We start from the raw sequence: 20596 nt of genomic DNA, 5'->3' as shown, positions 1-20596 counted from the left end.
CAATAAGACAAAACAAGATCCATAAAACACTGGCAGAATTGCAAAATGTGAGATGATAAAAAGACACCTGTTTCTGCCCAATTTCAAACAGGGGATCTTGCGCATGTGTGATGAACATGATAATCACAATATTACAGAAATGACAGCAGCATTGAACGTGGCGAGACGTAAAAGATTGTTAATTCTCTTCAAATACTCTTTATTCTGCTGTATTAATTTACTGTGCTCATCAGGCAGTAACAAACCTGTTACCTACACTGTTCCCAGAACTGGATAGGTGACTCCACATTCTACAGCTCTCTAGCATAGAGGAAGTCAGACTACAGAAATGGAGAAAATCTCCTCTTCAGAAAGTGGAAATATATTCCTTAGAAAAGTTCTTTTCTCAAAGTTCAACACTCTCTGCAAGTCACTCATTCCCACCTTGCGCAGTGTAGTGGTTATCACATTCTCTTAACACATCAAAGGGTTTCTTTTTGAAAGCAAGCTAAAACAAGTGATCACTTTTCTCACATTTTTCATTGCTGACGTTGCTTTATGGGTCTATTTTCTATACTGTGCTGATCAATTGAAAACAAAAAGGCGGAAAAGACACGTTCCCACACCTAAGGTTGAACCCAGGGAATCACAGTCAAATACCAGGAATCATAACTGCTAGATTGTATGGAAGCACACAGCTTTATCATGATATCCAAGTGCAATATCTTGTTTCACCAAAAATGGGCTTCCTGACTTCAGAAAGCCTTCTAGACAAATACTAAAAGAGCAAAAATTCCACATGGTAAAGGAAATGAAAACACATGTACCTTACCAAACTTTGAGTACAGGCCAGTCAGGGTGATAATACAAGATGATTTAAAATTCAACAAATAAAACCTGTCAACTGGTAATCCCAACTACTCATAAAAAACTGAAGTGGCAATACATAGAAGGTGACTCTTGGGTGTAAATTAAATCCATGCAAGAAGAGGGTTTAGTGTTATATTTCCAAATCCAATATGCAAATGAGAGATCTGGCCCAGCCAATCACAAGTCTCCCATGGTCTGGAATGGAGCTGATCTCCTCTTCTAGTTATTCATGCTGGAGTTAGGTTACATATTAGCATAATTAATATAACAGCTACTCCAGAAACAAAAAATGTAAACAAATACACTGGATTGTGACTGCAACTGTTAGATTGTAGCTCTGGAGATGACCTTGTAATTCTCCTTGTAAGGTAAGGAAGAGGAGGAGCTTCACCAATCTGTTTTTCCACCAAATAAATTGGCTTTCTGACTTCAGAAAACCTTCCATTTATTTTATTTTTTTTAAGAACTTTATTTTAATTTCACAAACAAATACAAATATTCACAAAATAGGAAACTTTAATAAATATACCCAAAACAATATACATGAAACCATCTCATTAGGTTATAGCTGTCTCTAATAATGAACAGGGCCAGGCTACCTGCTCCCTTCACTGGAACCTCGATGTCTATAAACACCCCCATGTTCCTCACGCCCCACAGGGTGTCCTTTCCACTCTTCACCACAGCCCAAATCAAGCAGTGGTCAGGGTGAGGTGAAAGGGCCTGTAACCAGTCCCCCAACTGGCCCCAGAACAGATTCCTGTTCACATCCGACTGCTGTCACAAAGAGTTGGGAGTGAGGCACCTGTGGTACAAGAAAGGTTCATAATGGTAATCACATGAGAGACAATAAAGAACCAGAGGGAAAATGTCCCTGATTGCTGCAGGTGTTGCAAAATTTACTTGTGCAAGATGATGCCAGGTGTCCCACAGCACCGACATACCTTCAATTGCCCCACACAAAAACATACCCATTGCAGGCACCTATTCGGATCGTAGAGGGCAGATGTCTTAAGCCTCTATTTACACTGTCTGGTAGCAAGCGAATCTTCCTTGCTCCTGTTCTTATTCCATCAGCATCTCTGAGCTGAGTTCCACGAAGGACTATGGAATACTGGCTAAGCCAGGTGCGAATGTCTTCCATCTCTGCAAACTCTGAGAACAAAAAAAACATGCACAGTTGAATAGGGATTGTCCCAAGGGCCTGAACTATCACTGTTTGTACCTCAAACACCTCCGCACATTGTTCAGAGGGAGGGTAGGTAGCAGAAACAACTTCACCTGTCAAGACAGAAAACCGAGCTGCTCCAGGTGAAGCTTAAACTCACAACCTTGGCATGACTCCACTGATTATGTCATTTTACATGGCCTGAACCAGGAAAGAGATTGGAAGTCAAGAAGTTATGGTGTTGTTTATATTTGTAGCAAAGCGAGTCTTTTGCTCGTGAAACCTATATAATATCGTGTTCAAGATTATTCGCTGCGTGATCTCCTCCCTGCGTGTCCTGTACTGCTGTGTTATTTCGTTTAGATTATCTACGTGGTGTACAGATAAAAGTCAACTGCATGAGAAGATTTTCGGGTTCGACAACAGCAGAACCTAAAAACATATTAGATGACCACGACATGATTTACACAACCTCCTGATCTGGAGTCAGACACGCTACTGTTGCACCACAATGTCACTCGCTACAAGTGCTTTTAATTTCCCCAAAGACAAAAATCAGCGTCCATGAAAAAGATTTTTTTTCATTCTCTCCTGTGAGGAGTGCCGCTCTTCTGAAGAGGGTCTCTTCTTCCCAGACCACAGATTATTCTTCCTGTCCAGCTCTCACACAGAGAGCAGACACACCGTCTCCACTAATGTGTTTACTACATCTATAGATCTGACCACCTACAGCCACGATATTCCTGGACAGGATATTTACCACCAGCCTCGTGAACTTCTCATCTTGACCTCTCCCAGGAGGAGCCAATTAACACAGAATCCTCTCTCTATTTAGCAAATAACACAAAACACTGTTTCACTGTCAAGACAGAAAACCACCCAGTGGGCAAAAGATAATATAATACATGTCTATAATAAGATAATATACGTCTATTAAATGCATACCTTAGACGTATAAATGTGGTCCGTAATCGATCTAGAATGAAATTCTAATATATGTCTATCGTTATACGTCAATTATACGTCTATGATTATATGTTCAATATACATATATGGTTGGAGTTCTATTATACGGATAACTTAAGAGGACTATTATACATATATGGTTGGAGTTCTATTATACGGATAAATTTAGAGGACTATTATACATATATGGTTAAAGGTCTATTGTGCATCAAAGATAGGTTTTACAGGTGTAGAAACTAGTAAATCAAGCCAATGATTTGGTTTAGAAATTTATTCTGAAAATTTACAATTATTCACACCTGAGAAATATGTAGTTCAAATTATACATTATATACAATATTGTGTTCAACATATGGCTAATCATCATAAAAAAACACAAAGTAAAGACAAACACAAACTAATTACATGAACATGCTAATATTTAACTCAAAAACACATTTAAATTCAAATATAAGTTTCAAAATTTACAACTTCTATATCTCCAAGAAAATATTATTACAATGTGAAGTTAAGACCATTTTTACTGTTCACCATTTGCAAAGCCCTGTCCAATTGTCCTAACAGTTAGGACCAGCAACTTATCGTTTTCAGTGTCCAGACTTCCAGGCCCACTGCCTTGCATACGCATTCTTCAAATAACGCATTGTGTGCTCCTTTATTTCTTTTTCTGTTGCTGTTGGGTGGGGTTTCAGCACCACAGCTAGGAAAAATGTTACAATATTAGTACTCAGATAAATGATGATTAATCTCTTCTTGAATATAATTTAAAAAAAGAACCATTAAGGTTTACTAAGCTCAAAGCTTAATCAATGTATTAAGTTTAGCTTGCATCATAGTAATTGAGCAATAAAGCCTGTCCTAATTAAAGAGTACCCAAAGTTTGAAAGTACAACATAGAATAAGAGTACCTTTAATTGCTCTAAAAAGATTTGTGTCTCCCAGGCACGTCTTTTGTTGTTGATCTTTCCGGTTTGTGCCAGCGAAGTTGAATTCCATCATCAGTTCATTTGTCTTGTCTGAAAACCAAATTATCACTGAGCTTAGACATTTCTCAAGAGAGTTTTCACTCACATTTATTTACTTAAATATTTAGGATTTAATGTACTACTGTAATCCTTATATTTTAAAAAAACAATTTTGCAGTTTTACACCTTGCAAATTAAGTGGCTAACACATAGGTATCTATTAGCTAAATTTTGTGGATATTTAAACTTGTAATGTAAATAAATTTTAAAAATCAGTAAGCAATACCTTAACAACACGGTGAACACACTCTCTCTGACATCACTGCCACCTACTCTCCAAAGTTGGTTTATTTGGAAATAACATTATATTAGAAATAATATTAGAAGCTAATTCGAATATCAGCAATGCATTTAGGTATATAACTGGAAAAGATGCTGTGTTAGATATGTTTTCAATTTAAATAATATATGCGTTTATTAATGTTGTCAATATTACGGTTGTAATTTAACATTGATAATACATTGTGGCAATGAGCCCCCTGCTATGTGCTGATGTACAACTTTAACGCATGCAGTTAGTAAGGAAATGGTCACTGTTGTAAGGTATTATATTATATATAATTACATTATGGAATAGGATGGGGACAGGCCCTCAGAACTGGGCAAAAGGATTTTTGAACACTTTCGCTTACTTAACTTGCGCCCTAAAAAATAGTTGTACTTTGTCAATGGTCAGACAACACTAACTGACACTAACAGTCACTCGGACTGTTTGATGTGCAGGAGGGCTATCCCTATACCTATACCGAGGGCTATACCGAGAGCTATACCGTCCAGTATCTACAAATACACGATAACTAACATTAACACAAATACCACTCATATTACAACAGTAACCCTATCACTAAGACATACACTATCATTATCACTAACACTGACACAAACTACTTATAATAACAGTAATGCTATTATTAAAACTAACACTACTACTACTGTTAATAACATTAACAGTATAATTATAATTGATATTAACATGAATATGAACATTAGAACTAAAACTATCAATAGCGCTATCATCATTAATACTCACATGAACACTAGCATTAAAACTACCAGTTGTACTCTCATTAATATTAATATGAATACACTAGTATTAGTATTTGTTGATACTCTGTGTGACGAACGCAAGACACATAGATGCGCACAGTGACGTGGCGCCTGTCGCCGTGGTTACCATACTTATGATTTATAAACACGGGAAAAAATACATGTAAACTGTTACATACATTTATCAACTTGGAATATATTTTTTTAGCTCTAGGATACAGTTACCTAAAAAAATTGTTTCTACACTAAACGCACTATGGTAATTGATGGATACAGTCTTTATTGACTGTTTTCTAGATATTTAAAACAGGGTCAAAAACGGAAAAAGAATCAGTACTCACCAATCGGTGAAGTTAATCGTTTATTCTACGGTTCTTCAGTTGAATTAATTGGTTTTCGATAGATAAGTGATCAATAACTCTCCTCCGTGCGTGCCCTCGCTCTCTGATCCAGGCGCTCAGGCTGGTGTCTGTGACGTCACAGCGCTCTTTCTGACAGAGCAGAGCGCGTCTCCGCTGGAGGAGACTCCTGTCCGGAGCCCGGGGGGCTTTTCTTACAGATATAACATCTCCAAAAAAAAAAAGAAAACACACCAGACTGTGAAGAGAAGCGAATCATAACAGTTGTAAAAGGAGAGCGACAAACCAAGGAATGAAATTCATTAAACAGGAAAAAAAAATAGTTTACTTCGCAGATTAATGTGTTGCAAGGCGTACCCGTGGTGAGCAGTAGAGAACGAGCACAAGTCCCTGTAATAAGTGCTTTTAAATGTTTTAAACAAATCATCAGAGTATAGAAGCCAGGAGGATCAGGAACCTGATCCTGGAGGTTAAAATGTGTTTCCTGGTTTTATTTCCAGCCTGCTCTCAGTTCCATAGGTAGTCTGATTATTTAAATTAACGGTATAACTGTTACAATAATTCATCTAATTGTAAATTTATAAGACTGTGAGACTGATATAATCCTTTTATATAATCCTCTCTGTTCCTGCCGCTGTCACTCTTTATTCCGTAGGGCTACAGGTTGATTTCACAATGCCAAATTTAATTAAATACAGGGGAAACCGCAAGGAAAACAATATGTTTTAATAAATCTTCTTCTGGATTTATATTTCGGTCTTTCACCTTTCAATGCATACCTCGGCCGTAAATCTTTACTCCATTACAGGCACCCGAAACAGTTCTAAAGGCAGCCTATTTGACTTTCTGCTAATAACGTGTAAGTGTTCACGAAGCATTTCCCTGTCCATCATGTGCCCGCAAACCGGTTTCTCGGTTTTCCTCTTCCTGTCGTTGTCAGCGAGCACAAGACGGGAAAAAAGAGAGCGGCTGCCAGGAGTGGGATTTGAACCCACGCCTCTATTTAGACCAGAATACCCAAGCAATGAAAAGACAGGAGTCCTTGCGTCTTGCGCCTTAGACCACTCAGTCATCCTGACGAGCTACATAAGCCAGTTTGTTAAAAGCACCAGTAGTTCACAAAACTGAGAAATGCTTTGCTGGAGAAGCGCCACGTTGCCTGTTGTTGCCTAAACGGATCGCGGAAATCAAATATTCGGATCGATTCAGAGTGTGCTTTACAGTCTTTGTGTAATATTTTAAATTGTTTTAAAGAAAGTGTGTACTGTGTTCTACGTTTAGGACTAGTTAGTGTGGTAGAATATGGAGATCATCTCCAGCTCTGATCTCAACTGCAACAAGAAGTCGTGCTGAACAAAGTCAGAGCCCAGCTGAACGTATGCTCAGTGTGGTGCTCAGGACACGGGAGCATTGTTGTGGTTCTAATTTGCACGAACTGCAGGGGCTCTGAATCAGAACATTTCGATTTATCTGTTCAGTAAGTTAAAATGCAGGACACGTTAAAATAGGATTATTACTTTGTCTCTGTCACGTTTGTTTATAACTGAATGTCCCTTACATTTTTAAGGACACATACCTACTAATGCGATACTCATTGCAAATAGTCCCAAAACAAGCACGTCCGGCAGCTGCGGGGTTGAAGGTGAACATGTATCGTGTTCTAAAGACTTCTATTTCCATTGATGAATGAGACAGATTTACAAGGAAATCCTTCACACGATTAAGCGAACACATTGCCTTTTCTGTCTGATGTAGAGGCTACATTTGTGTCAGCAGTACTATACAGGTACTGTAAGTTGAATACACTTCCAGGGGCTGCATCTGTAGCGCTTCATCTAAGAGGATTGTTAGAGCACAGTTACATTCACCCACCCAACTTATTCTTTGATCATCTAAGAGGATTTTTTTACTTTCACACACGGTTACATTCGCATACACAACATATACACTCTGAATGTCCAATGGCTCAATAACCCCATTTTCCCCTGGGAACCACCAGTGTACAGTCCCATCCCATTCAAAAATATAACTGATATACTCAGTTGATATATTCAATTAACAAATATAAAAAGATATTATGAACAAGAGAAATCTTGTTCATATAGATCCAGGTTTACACAATTAATTTCATGCATACTCGAAGTGCCTGAAGTCTTGTTCTGCTGTTTTAAATATACTTCCAAAGCATTTAGTTGTGTTAACTACCAAATACCAAGTTTCTCACTGCGTGTCCTGTACTGTTACAAGTGCTCTCGTGTAGATGTGGAGCACAGCCATAAGGAGACTTTGAACTTTTTCCGTTTGTAAAGGAAAATGCAAAAGAGCATGAAAAGTATGGATCGTATGAAATATCCATGGTATACCTCGAGAAAAAACTGAAGGACTAAACAACGACTTTTGATGATGAAGATATTCAAGAAACACAACCGTCCGCACACGGGCTTGGATCCTGAACGCTTAAGTTAAAAGACAAAGCGAAGGATACGAACTGTAAACTCTCTTCACATCTTACAGTTTGTGAAATAAAACAATTTCTTACTTTCTTCATAATTCCTTACTGCTGATAGACGATTTATTGCATTTGAACAAAATCACAATTAAAAACATTTTGGGTTAAATTGTTATTCACATACTCTAACGGAGAGAAACGTTAGTGTCTTCAGGTGTGTGAGCCCATTTATAAAAAAAATAAAAAAAAGTTATATGAAATTAATTGTTCTACTTTTTAGGCTTGCATAGCCTTATGAATATTTCGGTTAAATCTTTTTTACTGTAGTAATTTCAGTTGATATTAATATTAGTCATGATTTACAATTTTTGGCCATGGTTCATCTTAAATAATTTTGTAATTAGTTTCAGTTTTGGAAAATCGCACCCAGAAGCTACCAAACCTGGTAATGTTCATATAATGTGTAATGCAATACCAGCATTTTGGGTGGGAAAACAAAAAGTATTTCTTGGTATGAATCCCAACACTTCATAAGCGGCGTTCGATGACTTCTCGCTTCACATAAAGCTGTCAATACATTACAGATTTTTACTCAATCAATATCAGCAGTGTTATCGCTACCGAACGTTAAATATAGATCCTGGCAATACTTTGTGAGATCTTCGTAAGAAAATCCAAAATACTACGGGAGCAATCAAATTTATACGTTTCTTTTGGATCGAGAAGAGGATAATTATGAGACTCAAAATATGCCTGTCTTTTCTTTTTTCGAGGACAAATGGATTAATGAGGTGTAAAGATGGGTTGAAAATCAAAGTTATCTGCTGTTGCTGCTGTTTCTTTGATAGTTTTTTCAAATCCTTCAACTGATCATCGATATCGAGGAATAATATTATACAAATTGTGGTTTTCTGTTAATTGCCAATTTTATTGTAATTACATCTTCGTTTACAGATGTCTTGCATGTATCACAAGGTATAATAGTCGCAGTGCGTCCTCAGCTAAAATGTTTTAAAAAGTACGACAAAAGTACAATATGCTTAACAACATTTATGGTTATATCTATATTAAAATGAAGATATTAAAATAAAATTTAACAGTCCTAACCTAATAATGCTTGTGAAGTTTTCCAAAAAATCCGAACTGTAATTTTATTATTGCTGAGAATGCAAAGAGAGTACAAAGATCAAATTCAACAGTAGTTCACTAAACTGAGTTTCTTCCCTGATCTGATTTGCTTGCGAAGCACTAAGCAGCTTTGAACGGATCGCGGGAATCAAATATACAGATGGGTTCAGAGTGTGCTTTCCAACTTTTGTGTAACATTTTCCTTTGATAGGGCAGAGTTGTCTTCACAATCTGGGTTAAATAAAAAGTAGTGACGTCAGTACAAAACAGCTTTCCTTCTTGGGGAACAACGGTTGTGTTCCATATTTCTAACTAATTTGGTTTCAAGATCTCAATTTAGTGTGAAACATAAAAGCCAGCTGGATAAATCTGTTATACGTCATTTACAATGGCCTTTCAACTAATAGCCCGTGCAGGGATCAAACCCCAGCTGTTGGTACGAGTTGCATAAGGCTCTGCAACATGCAGATAAGAAACTAACCTCTGCTTCTTCATTATATACACAGTGAGCAATATTTGTGACCCTACTGCCCCCTGTGGGCTCTGTATTTGATTGCGGTACAAGACCGGCCGTGGAGATAAAGTGAGACGGATGTGTTCATTAAAATGCTCATAGCGTCCCTGGGAGGGCTCAAACCACCACCCTTTTTGTTAACAACCGAGCCACAAAGACTCATGTACAGCTTAACACTCCTCGGTCTCAGTGAAAGTGACACACTCCGTAAAATTTCAGGAGATTAATTTGTTTTTAAAGGAAAATCACCAACAGCGGCCGAGATCTATTGGAGTTTTTCATTTTATACTGCGATTTCTGAAGGGTACTCTGTGAAAATACCAGTTTTGACGAGAAGGGGTGGACATATAAGGTCAGAAGGCTTGGGGAATTTAACTTTAAGGTGAAGACTGCGGGTTCAGTAGCAGCAGAACCTGATCAGTATCAGTTGACTCCGATATACTTTGAAAATGAACTTGGGGATTTAGAGTCAGACGTGTTACCGTTGCACCATGGGGTACTTAATTTAAAAAAAAAAGAAAAAAAAATCAGTGTTCCTGGATCTGTAATTGAGAACAACACCTGCACAAGAAGCATAAAATGTGGTCTGCGAAGAAGAGACTCTTCGGAATAGTGGCGCTCTTCACAGGAGATTTTTTTTGTGAAGCTGATTTGTCTCCTTTGGGGAATTCAAAGACACTAACAGCTGTGACCTCGTGGCGCAACGGTAGCGCGTCTGACTCCAGATCAGAAGGCTGCGTGTTCAAATCACGTCGAGGTCAGCTGTTACTTTTCAGGTTCTGCTGGTCCTGAACACGGAATTCACACCATGCAGTTAAGTTCTATCTGTACACCACATAGATAATCTAAACAAAATAGAGCAGTACACGACACGCAGTGTGGAGCTCAGACAGGAAATACCCTTGAACACAAGAGAAAAGGCACAGTTCACATCAGGTCCGACTTTTTCTAATACAGGTTCAAGCAAACCTGAAAGTTAATGAATTTCCGGACACTTTTGTTTGATTTAAAAGTGTCTTAAGCCCGCAAATGTAATTTTGAAAAAAAAAGTCGAACCTACAATCTTATGAGCCGAAATCAGACGCGTTATTTATTAAACCGCTGGCATTTCACAAAACCTGAATTCCCCCATAGTGTGCTCAGCGCCGCTACTAGTAACGCACCGCTCCGTCTAAAATTTCAAAGTGAGCAACATGTGTTCTGATTTTTTATGAGTTTTAAAATATAATCTCTTTAAATCAGACAAGGGGTTTATGTTTCGCACTGAAATTCCGATTGATTGAGAATTCAAAGAAAGACTGTTTTCTTCCACAACACCTTATAATTATCACATCCACCAGACTCTCCAACTTCTCCAGACCTTGCTGGGTGAGCAACTGCTCTGACAAATTAGGTCACGTATCATGTTAAATCATTTCTTCTCAACACAACATTTCCTGGTGCATGTTTTCTCTATGAAAAAAAGACATTTTTCTCTTGCAGGATTTCTCGTTTTTTTATCAAAGCGTACAGAAAGAAAAAAAAGAAGAAATAGTGTCGCAAAAGAACTCTGTCGCCCTTGGGAGATGTCAAACGCATTGGACATGAAAAATGCCAGATAAAAGACAGTTCTCTTCGTTTCTCAGTGTCGGGGCTGCTATGTAAAAGAGGCAATTTGCTCTGAGCGCAGGTTCAGCGCTTACTGAACGCAGATGTCTCAGAGCGGTGTGTCCAAGTGGCTGTAAAAGGTGATAGCTGTCCTGTCACCGTAGCTTAGTTGGTTAAAGCGCCTCTGTTTTAAACAAGGTAACCGAGGTTCAAATCCAAGCCGCGTCTTTTTTCCTATCTTGTAGTACAGAACGTACCATTTCGGGCACTCACAAAGGGCTTGATTTCGTTAAATGCATGTGTTCATTTCCTTTCTGGAAAACTTGTTTTTGATGAAATTCACGCAGCTTGCGAAAAATGAAATTCAATTCTTGGTTATCAGTGCAGAAGAAATATTACCGGCTGGCATAAAGAATGGTAAGAGATATTTTTTTTAACCGGAAACTTGTGATTCGATAAAAAAAACAGCAGTCAGTCTCTGTGGCGCAATCGGTTAGCGCTTTTGACTGTTAACCGAAAGGTTGGTGGTTCAAGTCCCCCAAGGGACGGGTTTCTTTTGCGATGTAAACATTGTTTTCGCATAGGTCGATTGGATTTCTCAACTAAACCATAGCCATTTTAATATTTGTAGGAAATGCGACTGTTCAACACGTGTCAAAAATGTCCAATAATGCCCAACATCGCAACTCCCCAGAAAACCATATTCACACAAGAAAAATGATCGTCGAATCGTCATTTATACTCACATCCTCTGCTGAAATATTTTAAAAATACAATGCAGATTTGTTTGAGAACTTGACAAGCATTGTTACGTTAGCACTGTGCAGTTGAATTTTGATATTTTGACATATTTATCTTAATTTTAAACTGTAAATACTGTACAATCTATTGTAATTGTGTTGTAATATTAAAAGATGTTAGCTGAGGATGCAAAGGGGTGAAAGGGAAAGGTCAGAGGGTACAGTAACAACAAGGTTAGGACTGGTGGAGGTGGTAGGGGTGTTGATGGTTTTTCTCTGTAGAGGATGATTGAGTTTTTTATCCTTCTCTGAAGTGAGAAACTGGAAGAGTTGGGAGTTGAGGGATCTGATGAGGTTAGTTATAAAAGGAAGTTGATGTGGAGCTGTTAGCCGTAAGAATTCCTTAATGTCTTTGATGTTGTCATCAAAGATAAACTGCAGTAAGCAAAGATAAAAAGAAAATTATCTTTGCTTACTGCCCTGTCTTTCTCACACCTGAAGAAGGCTCCACGGCCAACAAGTTGTGTTTCCTTTCTTATCTTTTCAGCATGGAATAACCCTTTACTTGTTCCTTTGCAGCCTACGCATGCTGACGCAGCTACTCACCTGATATTTAATATTCCTATAATCACTTCTGTCATTGAAGCATATTTTATGTCATACCGAAGTGTCATAATCACTGAAAAAATATTTTTTTTCATTTAGAAAGTAAGAAAATGATAAATCACTATGAATTGCATTTAGCCTGTTCTGATCTAGATTTTCTAAATACTTTAACATGCCATGTTCACAATGTCACAACTCAGAAATGCAACAGTGAAGTGTTGTAATTACCAATGTACATAGTGTCGGAACATTGAGATGTTTTGGTAATGAGGAAGGAGGGACATGCCAGGTTCACAGGGTCATATATAAAAAAAGTTCAGGATTTTGATAGTCTGTTCCATTGTCTCTCACACCTCACTGTCAGAATTTTTAGATGTTTTTATAACCAGGGGGTAGGTTTATAGCAAGAAGCAGAAAGTGCCATCACCCATTGCTCATCCTCGGTTAACCATATATTCTCATATGCCATGTTCTAAATGTCCCATTTATATTAAAAAGTTCTTGTAAAATGCAAGATTTTAAGACTTTTTATGATCAGAAGGCAAGGTCATGGTAAATATGCAGAAAGTGCCTGTGAACTTATGTTTTGCCTTTGTCTTATTTACTTATTGTGTTTGTGTTATTGTGAGTTTTGAAAATTGGTTAACAATTTTCTGAAATGTGTTTCACACAAAAATGCTATTTGAATAGTCACTACTTACATATTCCCCTTTACTGAGGATAAATACAGTAATCCATCCCGATTAGTAATTTTAAAAATTACTGTAAAGAGCCATCTACAGGCGAAAGGCGGCATAACATCACAGCAGCAGCATTTAAGGCAGAAGAAGAAGCTGGCGAATAAGAAGCCAGATTCAGCCTCGTTAATGCAATACCATTGGGTGAGGTGGAAAAATATTTCTTGCTCTGAATCCTAACATTTTTATAGGAGGTGTTCTAGTAGTTCTTGCCTCAGATAAGACTGCCAATACACTTATTTCTATTCCATCAATAGCAGCAGTGTTATCGGTACTGAGTCCTAAATGTACGTCCTGTCATCATATAAAATGTCAAAAGTTTTGTCTGCATTCAACTGATCAAATTTCTCTTCGATGACAGTTATAATTTTATCCAAAATACATCCGAAACAAATGTGCACTGTTTTTTCTTTATCCAGAAGAGCATCATCATGAGACTCAAAACATTCCTGTTTTTTCTTCTTTCCAGGAGGAAGGATTGTTCAGATGCAAACATTGGTCCAAAATCAATGTACTCTCCTATCGCTGTTGCTTCTTTAAATCCTTCATTTGAACGTCGATACTGAGGGATGATATCTTACATATTTTGGTTTTCTTTTAAAGCAAATTATATTAAAATATGAGCCTCTGTTATAGTTGTCTTGGAAGTTTCGGAAGGTATAATAGACCCCCTTGTGCCATCAGCTAAAATATGATAAAATACAACAAAATGTATTTACATAGAACAGCATTTATGGTTACATGTATATTAAAATTAAGATAAATATACAAAAGTATTAAAATACTAACGTACAGTCCTAACATCATCATGCTGTCCAACTGTCTTTTTTGCTCGTCAAGTTCTCCAACAAATCTGTGTCGTAATTTTAAATATTCTAACTAAGGGTGCATCGAGAGCATAAATGAATTCTTCTGCCAGCCGTTCGAAGATCAAAGTCCTTGGCTGAATATGATGTCCTTGAATGTTGGTCATTATTGGCCATTCCCAGTGATATTGACTTACGTACTTAATTATTTAACAAAAACATTCACATTTCCTGCAAATATCAAGTGGGTTAAGGTTTTGCTAAGAAATCCGAATAAGTAGAGATGAGGTTTACATTGCAATAATGAGAAGTGCATTTCTGGGTGGGCTCAAACCACTAACCTTTCAATTAACAGAGACTCACGTGTGTCCCTTTTCTCCATTTGCAAGCTTCTGATTAAAAAAAAGAAAATAATACTTCTTTCTTACCAGCCTGTGATATACAAGGCAAGATTTGTATTTCATCCTTCACAAGCTGTATGAATTTCATGAAAAGCAAGTTGTTCCAGAAAGAAAATGAAAACTTGCATTAAGCAAAATCAAGCTGTACGTAATCATCCATAGTGATACATTTTGTAAGACAAGACAGGAAGAAAAGCACTGCTGGGATTTGAACTCAGCATCTCCTGTTTAAGAGGAAAGCATCTTAACCAAATCAGCCAAAGTGCATCAACACCATGTCTGAGTCAGTGATTGCAGCTGGAGGACAGTTCATCGTGAACAAGTCAGCCTGCATAATGAGGGGGAAGAGACTGACCTCTGTGATGCAGTATCGACAAATACTAACCTTCTGTCCAACTGTTCTCTGCTGCATTCTGGATTAGCAGGTAAATATTGGTTTCCATGCGTGTGTAGGGGTTTTGTGTATTTACTGGGACAATTATTAATTGTAGCAGTAAGTCACAAAATGATTCTTTGATGGCTATTAGAAAACCGATCTTGCGGGTTAACTCATTAACGCACACACACAGATACTAATACACTTATTAATACATAAAATGTGCATATAAACATAACAGATCTTAAGAGTGTGGGTTAGCAGAATACAAAAGGTATATATTAAATCACGAAGAGTTCCAAACCAAGAGGGACATACATTCAGTATACCATTCATTTAGACTGTTTCGTAAATGAACTGGGATTACAACTTCTACACTAGATACTCAAAAACAAGTACATCACTCATAGGTATTAGATTGATATCAATTGTGGTTGAGGTAACAATTGAATTCTCGAGCTGTAATGCAGAATGTTGAATACTCATCCGATCTGTGTGGATTCAGATCTCCCGTGGACACAAAGAAGCAGTGTGTTGCTGTGTGCAGGCTGTTGCTGTGTGCAATCGGCGCTCTCTGGCTCGGTGCCAGGCAGTGGCCAGTGCGGCTGGCGAGAAGGAGAGGAGGGAGAGATTCCTGCTGCGATGCGCTGCTGATGCTCTTCGAAGACCGGCTAGTTAGTGTTGGCTGAAACTAGCAGAGCTTGTGCACATGGAAAGTGACTGCGGGTCCAAGCCAGTCACACTCTTAAGATGGGAAGAAGACCAGTTCGTTCCCGATGTAGCGCTAGCCCTGAATCCTGAGATTCAGCTGTCGACAGTTCCAACCGTAGTTCACTCGTTGATCAGGTGAGCTTTGGCGGTGGAGTACCGGCGGTTCACGAGGCTTGCAAACCTCGAGCAGATCTTTTTATTATGCACGGGCAACCTCCGTTCTCGACTCTTAAAACAAAGTTAAGTCCTGGCACTCGGACACACTGGCCATCACATGATTGTCCGAGCTGAGTCTGAGAACATCCTGGAGGGGCACCTTCTGGGCATCGTGCTGCCTGTTTTATCTAGAGGAACTACGGTAGTTCAGTGGCTTAAAGTTCCGCAGGCATTCAAGACCCACGTGGGGTTACCCTGCCCTACCAGTTCCTGATTGGCTGATTGAGGTGGAGGATGAGTAACAGTGACCTCTGACCTTAGGGTTGTAAACCTTGGGATGAGCCTCTCCCTTGGAATCTCCCAGACAGTAAGGCGCCAGAGATGACCACTTATTAGGGTGGCTGGTGAATCTCAGCCTTGGGAGCTGTTCCTTATCAGGAAACTCTATCAGCTAGAAAAACACCTTAAATGTGAACCAGATGGAATGGCCTCTCTGTATCCAGCTGCACTGAGATGAGGGAGAGAGGGACTGGCAAGGGAGCAGCAAACTTAATTCCTGTATTTTAAATAAGCCTTGCCGCTACAGAAGTGTCCTTAGAAGAAAAACATCTTCTATGATAGTGGTACAGTCCATCACACCCCTCCTATAGCCTTTCAAAGAGAAAAAAAACTGACAACAAAGTATGTCTATGTGTGGTAATCAACCAGGTCTTACAAACATTCTTAAACCCTTCCACCTCCTTTCATTGCAAATGATTTGTTCATGTTAGAAGGTTAATTTTGGCTTCTGATATTATGGTGGATTAAGAGTCCTGGAATCTTTGTAGAAGGACAAAGATGAAAGAAAGGGCAGTGTAATCATGGCCAAGAGAAGGCAAATGTTGGACTATCTGCTTGGATTGAATGGAGCAAAACGTAGGTAACTCCTTGAGCAGAACCTGCTTCATCCTTCAGACTGGGGTTTCTGAAGATCTGTACATTTGAACTTTCAAAGTGACTAAAGTAAAGGAGTTTTCCCTTTTTACCACATAATTCCCACAGATCAACACTAACAGAGAGCCTAATTCCAGCCAGGATTCAATCACTGTCTCTCAGGCATCCCAGCAGTGGATTTCATGACTTCAGAAAGCCATCTTCACCAGTGGAGAACTCAATGCTCTGAGGTTTACTGGCAGAGTCTCACACTGGGTAATGTTAGATGTTGATAAATAATGTCCTATGGAATTCTACTATTGATAAATTCTACTATGGAACTGCAATGTGTCTTGAAAAAAATCTTCTATGATAGTGGTACAGTCCAGCACAGCCTTTAAAAGAGAAAAAAAACAAGGTAAGTCTGTGGTGTAATCAACTAGGTCTTGCAAACATACTTAACCTCTTCCAGCTACCAACATTACAAATGCTGTTTACACATTAGATGGTTATTTTTGGCTTCTGATATTATGGTGGATAAAGAGCCCTGGAATCTTTGTAGAAGGACAAAAGACGGAAAGAAAGGGCAGTGTAACCATGGCCAAGAGAAAGGAAATGTTGGGGAGAGCTTTTTTCATACACTTTTTATCATTGTTTTTCCAGCCCAACAAAGATCAACATATATGAGCAGGCGTCCTGTGCCAAATCCAATCTGCCTTCCTTCCAAGCATACAGGAATGTGAGTGAATTAAATATTGACATATGAAAATACACAAAAATATGCAATCACACTGTAGTGTGCTCTCTGAAGGCACCAGTTCTGTAGGGTTTGGGCATTTACTGGGACAATTATTAATTGTAGCAGTAAATCACAAAATTGATTCTTTTAATGGCTTTAGAATCCAACCATGCGACATAACTCAAACAACGCACACACACAGGTACTAATACACGAGGATACATTTATTAATATATAGAATATGCAAATAAACCTAACAGATCTTATCGAGAGGGTTATCAGAACACAAAAGGTATATATTCAGTCAGTTACAAAGTGTTACACATATCAAAAGGACATACGTTCAATATATCATTCATTTAGACCGTTTCGTAAATGAACTTGGTTATAACTTCTACATTAGATACTCAAAACAAGTACATAACTCTTAGGAATTAAATTGATATCAACTGGTTGGGATAACAATTGAATTCTCGAGCAGTAATGCAGTGAAGTTGAATACTCATCCAATCTCTGGGGATTCAGATCTCCTGCGGACTCAAAGAAACAGTTGCAGGCTGTTGCTGTCCAATCCGCGCTCTCTGGCTCGGTGCCAGGCTGTGCTGTGCGGCTTGCGACGGTGCGCTGCTGATGCTCACTGACCGGCTAGTTAGTGTTGGCTTTAACTAGCAAAGTTTGCGCACAGGAGAAAAGATGACTGTGGGTCCCAGCAAGTCAGGAAGAAGACCGGTTCGTTCCTGATGAAGAGCTAGTTCTGAATAGTGATTCAGCTGTCCACAGTTCTGACCTGTTCACGAGGCCTGCTGCTGGTGCTAACCTCGGGTGGATCCTCTGGTTACTCTATGGCAACCTCCGCTCGAGACTCTTAGAACAAAGGAAAGTTCTGGCACTTGGACACACTGGCCGTTCCGTGGTTGTCCGGGCTGAGTCTCAGGATGGTCAGGAGGCATGCTGCGAGAATGTCCTGCCCTTGGGAGCCTTCTGCTCCTGGGCCGTCCTGCCCTGGAATTCTCCTTTGAATTCCCTTTAGAAAAGTCCACAGAATTCTCCTGAATCTTACTACAGGCTCTCTGTGTTGCCTGTTTTTACCTGGAGGAACTTCAGCTCGTTGATTGGCTGAAAGTTCCATGGGCATCAGAGTCCCACGTGGGTTACTCGGCCCTACCAGTCCCTGATTGGTTGATCAAGGTGAGATATGAGTCATTTACTCCTGACACCTAGGAATGCAGTCCATCTGGCACTCCCTAGACAGATAGGCGCCAATGGATGACCATTGATCATGATAGCCAGGCTTAGCTAAGTGCATCCCCCTTTGGGAGCTGTCCCTTATCAAAGGAAACCTTAAATCAGCCTGCATGAATAATGCAGATGAACAGAGATGGGGCCTCATTTGGGAAGGCTCAGAACACTTAATTCTTTCTTATTAATAAGCCTCGCCGCTACAACACATATGCAGTTTGAGCAAACATAAGACAATAACCAAGTACCACAAACTACCAGGCATCTAGTATCATTAGCAGATCAGGTGGGGAGCTGCGTCACCATGTGTAGGCTGCAAAGGAACAAGTAATAGGTCTATTCCATGCTTAAAAGAAAAGAAAGAAAACACAACATTTCAGCCGTGGAGCCCTCACACCTGAAGAAGGCTCCACGGCTGAAACGTTGTGTTTTCTTTCTTCTCTTTTCATCTAGTGTCATTAGCCTTTTAACAGTTCCTGTCAAAATAAAATAGAAATGGATAACATTCTAGAGAGAGTTTGAAATACCAAGGTACAATTTAAAACATATCTCTTCCACTACAACCACAATATTTTGGAGAGATCGTTGAACCTCACTGTTCTGACATGTCCGTTAGCCTCCGTCCTGCTTCAGCAATGAATATGGCGGGGCATATTCTGAGGGAGATGAGGTCAATCAGGTGGCAGGAAAACCACGCTATGCTTTTTTTTGAGATCCTGAAAAGGACAGAAGGGCCATGTATATGTGTGCAGCTGGATATGTAATTGCAGGTGGCGTAGCAAATTCTGCTGAAGCCCCACTGCATGGTGTGGACGGTAGCTGTGCATGTTGCAGCAGAATTGTACATGTGAGATCAAGGGGGCATGTCATGTGTTTCAGCACTTCACTCTCTTCAGGTAGCACGTGATTCCCTGAGTCCAAAAAATTTGTAAGTTCTTTGGATGACCTGTGGACCGATCTTTCACGATGAAGAATTCCTTAAGAAGAATAGATCTCGGCCCACCATCCCATTGCCTCCGTCTCAAAACAGCAACCTCCCAGTGCCCTTAGTCTGCAAGGCAGTCCTTTCAAGTGCGATGACAATGCCAGGACCTTCATTGCCTATTGTACGAGCTGAACTTTTGTGCTCATCAATTCAACGCTCTTTCCATCAACTCATCTTGTCTTTTGACGCTTCGTGTTTTGCGCTCCTTTGACTATAGGCATATCGGGTGACTTCAAACACTGAAGTTCTTGCTTACGGAGTGTGGAACATTGTTTTCAAGTGATCGCTGTTCTGTCATGTTGACGCCGAGTGAATCTTTCTTTGGCAACATGGGCAGGCCGACAGCAGCGCGAGCGAAAGTAATGGCAAATTTCTTGACTTATTTCTGAATGTGAATGTTCTTTAGGAAAGGGATGCGGCGTTGCTTCTCCCTCGTGTAAAGGTCACGCATTCCAGACGTGGTTATGAGCGAACAGTTGGCGCAAGTGTCTGAAAAGAGCAAGAGAGGAAGCAACCCTGCCCCATGTGAGGAACAAACTCACGACCTTCAGGTTATGAGACTGACACACTACCTCTCTGGCTGAAGTGGCCTCTCTGCTTCAGCATCGTGCCCTCACTTAGCCATTAAAAATGTCACTCGGACTTCTGACATGCTGACATGAAACGTCAAGAGAGAGTGGCGGAGACACTTAACCCAGAGAGAAGATGAAAAGGGGGCGTGGCTGCGAAACGCTTGACAGCTGCACGATACTCTCCATGCAAGGCGTGACCACAGGCTAAAGGACACCTTTCAGCACATCAAGCTCTAAGCACACACCTGGAGGATGCGGGAATTGATCCTGCTACCTCTCACATGCAAAGCAAATACTGTACCATACAAGCCATTCCCGGCACGAACACCAAACCAGCTGCCAGGCTCTGTTACAGCCTCTGTTCCAGCGGTTGTCCAATGGGCGTTGTGTCGGCGTCCTCTGGCTACCGGCCAACCAGTCGAGGTGCAGCTCAGAGTAGGACAGGCGGAGGAATCTGACTGTGGCGCGCAGGGCAGTCGTTGCTCCGAGGGGATCTACCAGCAGTCCGGCTGGCTAGTAGAAAG

At 39.8% G+C, this 20596-nt stretch overlaps 2 non-coding genes across 2 annotated transcripts; one reads left to right on the top strand and one right to left on the bottom strand.

Annotated features, from left to right (window-relative positions):
* Positions 1-719: 719 nt before the first annotated feature.
* Positions 720-777, bottom strand: LOC148824391 (U7 small nuclear RNA). Its single transcript, XR_016093264.1, has one exon. It is a non-coding gene; the product is annotated as a U7 small nuclear RNA (small nuclear RNA).
* A 9417-nt stretch (positions 778-10194) lies between these two features.
* trnaw-cca (transfer RNA tryptophan (anticodon CCA)) lies at positions 10195-10266 on the top strand. The gene has a single exon. It is a non-coding gene; the product is annotated as a tRNA-Trp (tRNA).
* Positions 10267-20596: the final 10330 nt, after the last annotated feature.

Source organism: Atractosteus spatula, chromosome 10, assembly GCF_055471065.1.
Source record: "Atractosteus spatula isolate fAtrSpa1 chromosome 10, fAtrSpa1.hap1, whole genome shotgun sequence".
NCBI classification, from domain to species: domain Eukaryota; kingdom Metazoa; phylum Chordata; class Actinopteri; order Semionotiformes; family Lepisosteidae; genus Atractosteus; species Atractosteus spatula.
The sequence above is the reverse complement of the archived record's forward strand: the minus strand, read 5'-3'. Positions and strand labels throughout refer to the sequence as shown.